Below are 10,705 nucleotides of genomic sequence, written 5' to 3'. Positions count from 1 at the left end.
AGGTGGCTAGGGTTTCGAGTGGTTTGGTGAGAGTTTTGGGTAGGCTCGGCTGTGGGAGGGCTGAACCAGGCCAAGGTGATATCCAGAAGGGTCAAACGAGGTCTAGGAGAGGTCCATACCCAGCTGGTCTCGGGTATAAAGGAGGTCGATTGGTTAGGGGCCGAGGTGCTTCGAGGGAGACGTGGCCGTGCACTTTTCTTGGTGGTTCGAGTGGTGCGCTTGCATGGGGATGAGGGCTGGCTTAGGTCAGTCCATTATGGTCCTAAGGTTGGCTAGGAGGGGCTGGTGTGAGGCTGGTCATGCCGGCTTTTAGGCTTGGATCGAAATTTTCAAGAGTTGGTGCACTAGAGTCTCGAGTATGCATTTGCAGAAATTTCCAGAAACTTTCGGTTACGGTTTGGCGGTCGTAAGGGGTCTGGAATTATTGGTTTATAGGCTGGACAAGTAGAGTTAAGTCATGTTTTGAGTTGGGAAATATTTGGTTAAGTTTCGAGTTGATTCGGGTTAAAACCGGGAGTCCGGTCCAAGTTTTAAAACAAATCATTTAAGTTTTTAAACAGGTTCGAGTTTACGTCTAAGAAATGATTATAAATATGTTTTGGGATGTTTTAAGGAGTTCGGTAAGTTTCGGGTCGAAATTTAGAGGTCCAGGGTTAAAATGGTCATTTTGGGTTTCAAGTGCAAATGACCGGGTTGATTCGGGTTAAAACCGGGAGTCCGGTCCAAGTTTTAAAACAAATCATTTAAGTTTTAAAACATGCTCGAGTTTACGTCTAAGAAATGCTTATAAATATGCTTTGGGATGTTTTAAGGAGTTCGGTAAGTTTCGGGTCGAAATTTAGAGGTCCAGGGGTAAAATGGTCATTTTGTGTTTCCAGGGACAAAATGATCATTTTGCACCTGAGTCGATTTTTTAGTCCTGGCAGCGCACTAAACATGATTTTACATGTTTTTAAATTTTTATGTTATCATGAACATGATTTTTACGTAATTATGAAAAATACGTTGTATGCTTGATTTTAAAGAAAATTTACGTATATGCATGATTTTTATAAGTGATAAATATGATGACATGTTTTGAAGGATTAGAGTTGGTTGTGACTAATATAATGACATGTTAATACGGTGATATGTAAGGTCAAGACTCAGTGGATGGGTAATATCGTCGCTGATTTCTCTACCGTCGGGTACCGTGGTTATACGTAGATTGATCCATCACCTAATACGATGATACGAAAGTCACAACTGATGAACAGAATTCAAATCAAGAAAACGAACGTATATGTTGATACGATGTTATATGTTATGAAAATGATTATGCTTTGTGAAGTTATGATTATGCATATGACTTTTTAAGATCATGAATTGTAATTTGATTACGGTACTTTTCACTGTTGCCTGTTATATATATGTATTTGTTATAACATTACAGGTGTGTTGAATCTTTAGACTCATTAAGTGTTAATGATATAGGTGAGCATTTTGATCAGGAGGCCAGAGGTTCTGAGGACTGAGTAGACAGAGTTGGATGTGTGCACGCGAACCCGAGGACCGTATGTTTCCGCACATCATTTTTATGGGATAGGAGTGGACATGAACATTTTACTCATTCATTTTATTACGTCATTGGTCATTTTATTATGTTGATGGTTGTGAAGATTTTTACGTGTTCCTTATTGCATTATTTTAAATGTAAGTCTAGGTTTGACGATCTATCTATTATTTAAATTGCAAAATTTTTCTTGTTAGTTGATTATTATTATTTAGAAAAATATAATTTCAGCAGTATTGCATGCATGTATTTAGATTAAATTTTCAGGTATCAGCTTTTTTAAAAGAAAATTAAGCAGTATTTTTAGTAGTATTCGTTTCAACAAAGCTCATAATGTTCTTTCAAAGAAGGTTGGAAAATAGGAGACAACTGCCAAGCAGAAGATTACCAAATCTAAAGTTGTTGATCCTCAGGAACCAAAGCCCAAGAGGAAACTGGTTCTATCAACCAGTGACTCGGAGAAGACACTTTCTGCCTAGCTGTTCAAGAAGCGGAGTCTCAGAAGACCAAACCTACAGCAGCTCCTGGTGCCCCACCTGAGCTTAGGCTACTACAAGCTAGAGCTGAGGCACTTATTTCAGCGTTTTTCCAATATCTTATGTCCAACCAGCTGCAAAATTCTAGTCAAAGAACAAAGCAGACTATCCTCAGAAGATAGTAACTAAATTTGGAAAGACTCTCCGACTGACTGATTCCCAGCTCTTCTCACCACAGTTGTTCCATCATACCGTACTTCCATAGGCAAGGCCAAAAAGAGTGCTAATCAGAGAAGTGGTGGACACAACTGGTTCTGGACTGGATCTACCGTATGCCCTAACTGATCCAAAGGACAAGGCTAAGATGATTGAAGAGCCACGCACGAACAATTTCATTCAGACTCATATAGATCTTATAAAGGAGGAAATCAATGAATATGTTGAGCTGGAGATGGAACACTATGAGGAATGGGTACATTTTAGGACTGTAAACCATGCCAAGAAGCTGAAGAAGAAATCGGTTCTTCAAAAATTCATCTCACTGGTATCAACAGTTATGAAGGCAGTCAAAGCCACTACAGTAGCTGAAGCAATGGAAAGAAGAGATTAATTCTTCGATCTAATGAGAAAGTGGCTAACTAAAGTGACTGTAGAACTAAAGGCGAACTATGATCCAACTGTGTATGCCGACTGGGCAGTCTTCACACAACTGGACTCTGATCTCATTACTCACCAGCTGAAAGTGAAAATTTTGGAGACGGGAAAGAAATTTCACGTTCTAGTGGAGACTAGCAATTCAACACCAATTGAGGAGTTCAAAAAAACTGAAGCTGCTGAAGAAATAACTCCAACTGGACCAATCAAAATCGAACCAGTTGTTTAAAAGGTTCAAGAGACAGTTCATCAACTTATTTTTGAAGAAACTTAACCTTTCTCCTCCACTGCACTTATAGTTCTACCAATTTCTGATCAAGCATCTCAGATAACCACATACACTGATGAAAATCTATCTTTAGCTAACGTGAATGAGCTACTGTTGTCAGTTACTGAAGATATTCAGCAGGATTTCAGGAAAGAGCAAGCTTCCGAAGAATTAGTTCATGAACAAGTTCTCGAAGAAGTAACTAAGACGGGTGTTGAGGCTGTACAGATAACTGAAGAAGTTCAGTTTTGTATTTGAATTAATAAATGATGAAGAAGGCAGACCAATTGTCCAAGAATCATCAGTTTCAACTGAACTGACTTCCACTCTAGTGGTTCCTGAGACATTTTTTTTCTTTCTGAAGTTTCTATTCAAATAATTTATGCTGGAAAGAAGGCTACCGAGGAAATTTCTGTAACTACTGTTTATGCAGAATAACCTAAGAGTCCTTCAATTCAAGAGAAAATAATTGATGAAGTAGCTGAAGATGTTGACCAAGATGCTGAAACTGGTCATCTAGCAGTTGTGGATTTCAGTGGGAAAGCCAAGGCTATTAGTGAAGATCTTTTCCATGAACTACCAATTTCAACTGATGTGATGCCAGAAAGTAAATTTTCAAATCTAACAGATCTTGGTTCAATCATCTCTCAAGTGAAGTCAACTCAGCTGCTGCATTCTTTAAGTTTGGACACTCTCAAGGACCATACAATGAAGGACTTGAAGAAACTGACCAAGGATATGTCTGCCTTATTCACGACTATTGAAAAAAAGAAAAGAGAGGCGGTCACACTACCTAAAATGGTCACTTCCTAGGAAATATTCAGTCAGAGGATCGATTTTGTGCATTTGAGCTTATTTAAGAAGATCGACATTGTGCAAGATCAGCTGGTTGAAGTATCTGCACAAATTAATTCAACATTCCTCATGTTTTCCAAATTGGCGGGTGTTGACAAAAGATAGGAAGAAGAGCAGCAGAAGATGCAAACTAGACTGGCAAGAAAAAAAGTTGCATCAAATAGTCTAACTGATAAAAGAACAGTTGACAAGAGGGCTAAACAGTAAACAATGTCTGATATCAGTTAGCGCTATGAGGAAGCTTATTATTTCAGTTGCAACTTTTTATTTTGAAATGTTTGTACGAATATGTACTTACCTCTTTCAAAATTAATGAAAAGTTTATTATTATTTATGTACGAATATGTGCATCTCAGAAGATTTATTTTATCTAGATAATCAGTTTCAGAGAATAATATAATCTAAATTTCCGATAATTCAGTAAAACAGTTCAGAAACTCTTAAGTGTTTTCAAACACAAAAATGGACAAATTGTTGGAAAATTATAAGTTATAGAGTTAGACAAACTAATTAGTAACAGAACTGAAGACCCGAACTGAACAGTAAACTGAACTTAATGCACGTAACTGATTTCAAACTGAAGGAAACTTATCAAATTTAATGGACCAAGTAGAACTGAAGTAAATAAACTAAATTTTTCAAAAGAATTAATAAATTCTCAAACTGATGAATCGAATGACAATAGATCTGAATAGCAGAACTGATTGTGTTATTCGCAGAACTGGTATATCATAACTGAAACCCGAAAATAAGTGTTCAAACTGAAAGGATACCAGTTAGAACTGATTTTCAATATAGACCAGCTGAACTGATCAGTCGACCAATTTGACTCATAATCAGTTAAGCCACGTCATCAGTTAAAGTTTGAATCTCAGCAGACAAATTGACATTACGTACCTTAATAGAACAGACGACAAGCCGAAATCTGATACATCGTACCTCTGTCAGAAAAAGGTTGTCTACGTGGTAAGCCTAGCTGAAGTGAGTTGTTACAAGGAATTGTAAAACCAAAGTCCTTTAGTGAAAACCTTCCTAAGTAGAAGAAGGGTGATGTAGGAGTTTTATCTCCGAACATTCATAAGAATACTTGTGTTATTTCATTACGCACTTTACATTCTTGCAAATAATTTTTCAAGTTGTTTCTTGTTAAACTATCAAACTGATTTATATAGTTCATTACTAGTTAAGTCGAACTGTTTCTGCATTTACTCATTTTTCAGTGGTCCATCTAAACAAGTCGTTCAAGAATATTTTTTAATAGTATAAAAATGGTTAAGAACAAGTCAAAGTTTAGAACATTTTAAAAGATTTTATTCGCCCTTCTAAAATCCTAGCTTAAGTGGGTTGCTACAATACATTGTAAAACCAAAGTCTTTTAATGAAAAACTTCCTAAGCAGAAGAAGGGTAATGTAGGAGTTTTATCTCCAAACATCCATAAAAATACTTATGTTATTTCATTACGCACTTTATATTTTTGCAAATCATTTTTCAAATCGTTTTTGTTAAACTGTCAAAATTCTTTATATTTTTCATCACTAGTCAAGCCTGACTGTTTCTGCACTTACTCATTTTTCAGTGGTCCAGCTAAACTAGTCGTTTAAGAATATTTTTTAATAGTATACAAATCGTTAAGAACAATTCACATTTTAAAATTTGTTAAAATATTTTATTTACCTCCTCTAAAATATAATCTGCTCCCAACAAGTGGTATCAGAGATGGTTTTTTCCTGAACTTTGATAACTATATTTTAAAATTATTTTAACAAGATTCCAATATTTTTAAAAGAAGACTATGATGATTTGAAAATATGTACGCATGCACATTTACCAGCCCAAGATGATGACATGTGTATCTCATCACTGATTATCCAATCAAGATCTTGAAAGCTAATACATCAGTTGTAGTGACCAAGGGTGAACCACAGATGGTTAAGAAACACCGATCACAATGGACTGCATATGACAAAAAGAAGGAAAACTTGACAACATGACCAAAGAAATGTTGTGATATCATATTCTCGCATCCAAAACGCTGCGAAAGTTTAAAATTTTTTGCTTGGACATCGTCTGTTCAAAACACATAAGGCGTTTAATACATATGCGTTCTTAACGCTAGACTCCAAACTATTCCGGTGTTCAGACGAAGATTGCCCTTCTTGTAAATCTTTAAGGACGGATCTTCAAACTTGATCGCCTAATTAGGTCCACGATCGAAAGCTATGTTCCTCGCTTGAATTGCACTGAGAAATCACAAACGATTTGTGCATTGAGACTATAGCCTCCGAATTTCCAAAATCCGGAGACAGGTGCAGCGCGGCCAAATTTTTCTTCACCTTTTTGCAAAGTGGCCGAATGTTATTCTCATAAAAACAATGAAGTGGCCGAGAGTTTTTATTTGAGAATTGGGAAGATTTTGTTTAGAATCTTAATTGTTTCTAAATGAAATATTAACTAATATATTGATTTGTAATCAAATATTAAGAAAATCAAATTTAATTTTTATTGCCAAAATCTCCTCCAATTTTTCTTATGGTGGCCGTCACCTTTTTAAAAAAAATGGGAAGAAATTTTACTGGAAAACAAATGTCTATTTAATTATGCCCTTTTATGGTGTATCTATAGAGTGAGACTCATAATCTAATTAAACCTCTGGTTAATTTAATTCTAGACTCATCTGAATATTTATGAGAATTTGTACATGTTAGTAGTCACCACTACTAGCACCACTTATTTAATTAGTAAATTCCAAATTCACTAAATAAATGATTCTAAACTCATTACAACCCCGATCGATGATCCGATTGCGCCAATGTCTCAATGATACAAGTCTTGTTCATATAATGAAAATAAAAAATTTTGAATATCAAAATTTTCACTAACTATATTGAGCAGCTGTCAGTTTTAGTGAATTTCTTCACAAAACAGACAGTTCCACTCTACTTATTTATTTAGCAATCATGCTAACTTCCATTTCTTCCATCCTATGGAATCAGCTCATAAACTCCTTTATAAGCTTATTGTTTGATCTCCATCAAACTATAGTTGTCAAATTCCAACTCCTTGAAATTTGACTATCTCGATGGGAACACAGAATCCGATACTTGTGTGACCATCAATGGTTCAAGGATACAGCTAGCCGTGGGTTCACATCTCCATGTGATTCGGAATAACATTTATTCTATTCGGGTTTACTCTAGTTAACCCCATTCTTTTAATCAACTTTTGATCAAGAATGCCAGAACTCATTTCTTATCACACCCATCGGATCATGGTAAGAGCGTCTAGTAGCATCACCCCATTATCCCCTTAGGTATCAGTGATAGTGTCTGCAAGAACCTTTAGTCATATTTAGCATACAGTACGGTCCCTTCAACACATATATCCTGATCAAATCTGCAACCATTGGTGTACCGAGAGTTGCATATGAATTTGATAACTGATGCGATTTATCTTTGAGTACTAATAGTGGTATCTCATGTGAAACTAGGAAAACATTTTTCCATAAAGCACATTTCTTGCTCTGGCCAGAGACTCCTTACACTATTAACTAATTAGATCACATAGGATATCTTCACCCGTAGGCAAACGATGAATCCCCGACTACAATGCATTTGCTCCTATGTATATCGAAACTACACCCAACCTCGCCACCTAATGACCCTCGATGGAGTCGGTAAACGGATCAAAGTGCATGCTAGTACGTATAGCCCCTACATTGTCTCGGGTCAAAGGAATAATTGTGTAGAACCATAACTGCGGACTATTCCACTCGATAAGTGGGAACCACTTGGATAGTCTGAGGGATGGTTGTTCAGTGCATCATCATATGATCACCCATCTGTGTGTATGGACATCTCCCTGCCCTTGCCAATGAAACATGACGTTTACACAACATATGCTAGTCCCGAGCTCGAGCAACATTTATCCTTGTTTTAGGCGGATGAATCGATTAAGAACATGTGTAGAATATACGGTACACTTCCTAATGAGTTTCATGATCTTAAGTTGCGACGCAGACCTCATGGTACCTATTGTATATTCAAGGACTTTATCTATGCAGCTTGCATGTGTATATAGATAAATTATAATGCTATAATCGAATAAAAGAGTAAAATATTATTAAAATAAAGATTGTTTTACACTAGAATTGATAAAACCCGAGCCACAAGTTGGCTTGCCGGGCACCTATTCTAGCAATCTCCCACTTTCCCTATAGCCAACTACCCATGGATCTTAGACCCATTGCTTCACGATGCTTCTCGAACAATGGTCATGTCAGGGGCTTCGTCAGTGGATCAACAACGTTATCTGCGAAGGTGACTCTCTCTACCGATATGTCTCATCTTCCCACAATCTCCCAAATATGTGGAATTTCCTCAGTATATGTTTGGATCGCTGATGAGACTTTGGTTACTTTGCTTGCGCAACGACACTAGTGTTGTCACCATAGACGGGACTGGGTCAACTATTTGAGTAATGACACCCAACTCTTGGATGAAATTTCTCATCCAAACACCCTCCTTTGCTGTAGCCGATGCAGCTGTGTATTCGGCCTCAGTGGTTGAATCCGTTGTGGTGTCTTGATTGGAACTCTTTCAAGAGACAACACCACAATTGAGCTTGAATACAAATCCAGATGTCGATTTCGAATAATCCAAATCTGATTGGAAACTATAGTCAGTGTAGCCTTCTAATTTTAGTTATCCACTCCCGTATACCAAGAATAAATTCTTAGTTCTTCTTAAGTACTTAAGAATGTCGTTCACTTCTTTCCAATGCAATGGACCGGGATTCGACTGATATCGCTTGCAATACTCAGTGCATACATCAGGTCGAGTAGATACCATAACATACATAATACTGCCTATGGAAGACGCATATGGGATGCGGCTCATGGTTTTTATCTCTTCATCAGTCTTAGGGCATATAGACTTGGATAAATTCATACCATGAGACATTGGGAGATATCCTCTCTTGGACTCCTCCATAGAGAATCTCGTCAGTATGATATCGATATATATGGATTGGTGAGCCTTAGCATCCTCTTTGATCTATCCCTATAGATCTGTATTCCTAATACATATGATATTTCACTCATATCCTTCATGGAGAAATTATCAGATAATCATAATTTAGTTGATTGCAACATCCCTACATAATTGTCAATGAGTAGTATGTCATCAACATAAAGTACTAGGAATGTCACTGCACTCTCACTAAACTTCTTGTATACGCAAGGTTCCTCATAATTTTTTGGCAAAATCAAAATCTTTGATAGTGTTTTCAAATATGAGGTTCCAGCTCCTTGATGTCTGTTTGAGTCCATAAATGGATCTTTGAAGTCTGCATACTTTATGCTCACTTCTTACTGATGTGAATTCTTCAGGTTGAGACATGTAAATCTCATTCTTATTATCCCCATTAAGGAACGTTGTCTTCACATCCATCTACCATATTTCATAGTCATACCATGATGCTATGGTTAGCAATATTATAATGGACTTGAACATTGCGACTGGAGAAAAGGTTTCCTCATAGTCAACACATTGTCTTTGAGTATATCCTTTTGCTACCAATTTAGCTTTGAAGGTCACCACCTACCTATCCGCTCCAATTTTCTTTTGTAAATCCATTTGAATCTATGGGAACAATTTCCTCAGGTGGATATATTAAGGACCATACTTGGTTCGAATACATGGAGTCCATGTCGGACTGCATGGCTTCAAGCCATTTAGATGAATCGGCATCAAACAATGCTTCCTTGAGATTTCTTAGATCGCATCCAGGAATGAGCTCACCTTGGCCCTATTCAAGAAGCAGACTCAACCTATTAGGCGGCCTTTAGATCTTTTCGGATCTTCTAAGAGCTTGTGTTTCTTTGATTGGTTGTTGGGGTGTGGGTTCTGCTATTTGTGTAGTAAGTGGTTCTCGAATCTCATTGAGTTCTATCATCCCGCCTTTTATATCAAGTAGAAACTCTTTCTCTAAGAAGGTGGCATTCCTTGAAACAAACACATTTGTTTCACTATGGTAAATAGAAGTAGTATTTCCACAAAGTAGCACAAATTGGCTCTACTATCCAATTTGTCTCATACTGCCTGCTTCACGTAAGCAAGGCATCCCCGTATTCTTACATAAAAATGTTTGGGCGGCTTTTCTATCCATATCTCATATGGAGTTTTATCCACTGCCTTTATATGGATTTAATTCAACAACATTGCCTCTTTTTCAAGCACATATCCCCAAAAGGATGGCGGCAACTCAGTGAATCCCATAATAGATCAGACCATGTCCATCAATGTTCGATTTCGACGTTCTGACACACCATTAAACTGGGGTGTGGCAGGCGAAGTCCATTATGATTGAATCTCATTATCTTTAAGGTAGTCTTGAAACTCAGAACTCAAGTATTCTCCACCTTGATCTGATCGCAGTGTTTTAATACCTTATCCTCAATGTTTCTTTACTTCTGTTCTGAATTTTTGAAATTTTCAAATTCTTCAGACTTGTATTTCATTAAATACACATACTCAAAACTCGAATGGTCATCGGTAAAGCCGTAAAGGTAATGAAATAGGAATGGCCAAATCTCGTGCTAACACTTAACGGGCCACACACATTTGTATGGATCAAATCCAACAGATCATGTGCACGTTCCACTTTCCCTATGAAAGGGGCCTCGGTTATTTTTCCTTTCAGACATGACTCACATGTCTCTTCGAGAGTTTATTTCTGACGAGTCAAACATGCTCTCACCCACTAGCTTGTGGATCCTTCTTTGGGAAATATGTCCTAGCCTAACGTGTCGCAATTGTACTTGGTTTGGACTATCTTGTTTTCTTTTGGTTGTTGTTAAAATCGTGTTTAATTGGACATTCACTTATCAATGCCAAAACATT

Source organism: Primulina eburnea, chromosome 6 (genome assembly GCF_022965805.1).
Source record: "Primulina eburnea isolate SZY01 chromosome 6, ASM2296580v1, whole genome shotgun sequence".
NCBI lineage: Eukaryota > Viridiplantae > Streptophyta > Magnoliopsida > Lamiales > Gesneriaceae > Primulina > Primulina eburnea.
The sequence above is the reverse complement of the archived record's forward strand: the minus strand, read 5'-3'. Positions refer to the sequence as shown.